Source organism: Charadrius vociferus, unplaced genomic scaffold, assembly GCF_000708025.1.
Source record: "Charadrius vociferus isolate BGI_N301 unplaced genomic scaffold, ASM70802v2 scaffold1339, whole genome shotgun sequence".
In the NCBI taxonomy this organism is placed as follows: domain Eukaryota; kingdom Metazoa; phylum Chordata; class Aves; order Charadriiformes; family Charadriidae; genus Charadrius; species Charadrius vociferus.
This window is the reverse complement of record NW_009650216.1, coordinates 175,001-178,361: the sequence shown is the minus strand read 5'-3', so window position 1 is coordinate 178,361 and position 3,361 is coordinate 175,001.

The window sequence follows — 3,361 nt, the reverse complement described above, 5'->3', positions numbered from 1 at the left end:
CTGCTGGGGATGCAGCCCGGGGTGCCGGGGGCTTTCTGGGCTGCGATCGCACATTGCCGGCTCATGGGGAGCTTCTCACCCACCAGCACCCCCAGGTCCTTCTCCTCAGGGCTGCTCTCCAGCCTTTCTCCACCCAGCCTGGAGTTGCATATAGGATTGCCCAGGCAATTATTCTCTTACAGTTAACTCACACAACCTAAAACTCCAAGTTCTTTAAGCAAACTTTCATTCCTTCCTCGCTGGATTCGCTGTTCCTTGGCAGGCAGCTGCGCTCACAGAAAGCACGTTTTCCCCAGGCTTTGCCAAAACCTATTCATGGCCACCCCTGTGTGTCCCCCCCTAACACGTGCGCAGCTTGGCACGGCAGTGGGCGGTCACGGACTGTTTTCACTCACGTACAGCTGATCCTCTCTGGGGATGGGTTCGTTCTGCACCTCCTCTCTGGCAGCAGCAGCTCCTGGGTTTGCAGGGGGGGCTCAATAGCTCCGCGCTGCCTTGTAGCACTGCCCCAGGCATGAAGGTTCCTCTCCAGTAAACTGGAATATCTACTGCTTAAAGCCTCTGCTTAAAGCAATAAAATCTGTTTGACTTTACAACTGCCAGATAAAACAGTAGGGACAGAGCCAGTTCAGTACCTTGGTAGGAAGAACTTAGGAAAAAAACAGATTCCTTGTATCCAGCAGAAGTATTTTGCAAGGGGAGGGGAGAAGGAATGCACAGTGGAGCACATGTATTGTAATCAGATACAGTTTTAATAAAATGTACATAAGTTTACAACTCAAACGTTTCTTCATAATGATTACCAGAAACACAGATGATCACACCCGGAGTGCAAAACTTGACTCCATCAGATCTGCAAGTCAGAGGTACTTCCAAGACCGCTACAAATTACCTTAATAACAGCGCGGTGCAAACGAAAACACTGCTTTTAGGACATGAGTCACAGATTGTTTGTCACAGTTAGCGGAGACCAGGGATGCCTCCAGCTCCAGCTTCCCGCTCCACGCAGAAACAAGGGAGTTTCTGTCCCTGCCGGACTGGGCGGGCAGTGATGCTCTCCCAGCCGCATCCTACATGGGAGCTCCCGGCCCCGAACAAGCACCCTGCCCTCCCCACCCCTGTGAGCAATTATTTCTCCCTTTGGAGAGGAGGGATCAGGGAACAGTGGATTGCCACTATCCCTCTAACTTCACAGGGGAGTATTTCTAGGGGTGTGTGACAGTATTTACCCTACCTACAACGGAAACTACAGGCCGTGGCTTATTTTTAGAAACACGAACACAGCTGATCAGGTTTCAGGAATGTGTTTCAGAACTGGAACAAGATTTCACTGTCAAGATACTACTGTAAAAATGCTTTGGAGTCTTTTGGTGTACTGAAAGGCCTTGATTTAACACCACGAGAAAAAAAAAGCACAAAAATTCAACTCCCCAACACAAGAGTCTTTGGTGGAAGCTGAGTTAAGGTAACCGATTACCACTTTGGAGTGATTGAGAATTCAGTGATTAAACAGATCTCGCTCAGTCTTGATTAAGTCCCACCGAAGACACGCTTCAGGGGCTGTGTGTCATGATTGCTTACAGGGGTTTGCTGTTACGAGCTTAGTATCACCTACGTGCTCCATGCATAGTGTGCATTACAGATTGAGTGTGCGCTGGCTTCAAGAGACTAAGATTGTAAACTTAACACCGCGTATGACTAGTGCTGGGCTGGCTGAAGGGAGAGGAGATACCAGAAAGTCCCGAAAATACTGCAGGAGGCTGCAGAAAGTGCAGGTTAAACACCACGTAGGCTGGTCCCGTTATGTGCGCTGTACAAACGTCGCGGCAGTGAGGCACGGACAGCCAAGCCAACTGCTGTTTCTGGTTTGTTTGTTGTTTGTTTTTTGTTTTTTCTTTTCCTTGCATGCAGAAACTCTGATTAATCACTTTGAAGAGAGACCTTAAGTGCATTCATGCTGAAGTTGCCAATGGAGAACCAGTCCCTTTCCCAGCATGAATCTAAGATTGTCGCAGCACCGCAGCCATGACTGCGGCCCGCTGGCCGTGCGTGAGGACCCAGGGCAGTTCAGAGAATTTACTACAGCTTTAAAAAAAGATGAAACCAGTGGTTCTGTTCAGAAAACAAAAACGCTGCATCGAGGCCACACTGGTCTTATTTCATTAAGATCACCGGTTGTGTGGCAAAGAAAACAATTAGCATTATTCTTCCACAGTCATTAAAAACAGTAAGCTTCAGAGACTATGGAAATGAAATTTCCACTTACAATTCATCACGTTGAAGCTGCAGTACCGGCAGCACAGGATTAGGAGGAACACAGGCTGGAAATGAGAAGGATATCAGACTAACAGGCATTGAAATTCAGTTTTCTGACCATAACCAAAAGTCCCGTTACTTTATCGGTCACATGCAGAGATACAAACAAGCCGCCTCCACCCCCAAAAAGAGATTTAAAACCATTTAAGCACTGGATGTATGCTGGCAGGATCATAGCTTCTGGGGCACGGTTAGCTTGCTCTTCGTGTAAAGTGCTTGAAGAACATAAAAGCTGCCAAAATGCTCGCTGGAAATTCAGCCTGACCCGACCTGACCGAAGGCTGTAAACGAGTCTGCACACCTCGCTGCATTTTCCCTTCCTCCCTTGGCTGGCAGTGCAGGACAGCAAGGTCTGGACTCATCTCCATCTCGCCCACACAAATGCGCACGCAAGAGGCAATGGGCTCCGCTCCGAGCGTGAAGGGGAATGGGTTAATACTTCTCCAGCATCAGCTAAGGGAGACCTGGACGTGGTATTGAAAGAAGTTTCCCAGAATTATCAAAAAAAACCCCAATTTTTCAAGTAAAAATGAAGGAAAGGAAGGAGAACCTGAATCCAGTTAGCAGAGGTAACACCTTCAACCCACATCTTGTTTATACGCGGTACCTGCTTGCTCCAGCAAAGCATCTCCCCGTTACCACAGGTCCACCCCTGCGCCGCCAAGGCCCGACCTGCCTTCCAGCAGCATCCCGAGCGAGGTGAACAGCTCGAGGCCAACCCCAGCCTCCAGGGCACAGGCTGTGCCTCCAGACAAACCCGGGCCCTCCCCTCGCGCTCAGCCTCCGCGGTATCCCTCGAATTCACGGTTTGCTACCGCAGTCATTCTCAGCATCTCTCAACGAGTCAATCCAACAACACCGACTTGGGGGTGGGGGTACAGATTTAAAACAAAACCAACAACCGCCTTTTGGGTATATACTTAAACAAAAAACTCAACAACAACAAAACACAATAAACAACAGCCTCAGCTTTGCTGAAGGAACGTCTCAAGGGAAACCCAGAAATTTCTTTACAGTACTTCTAATTTCAAACGGTGGTGAGACA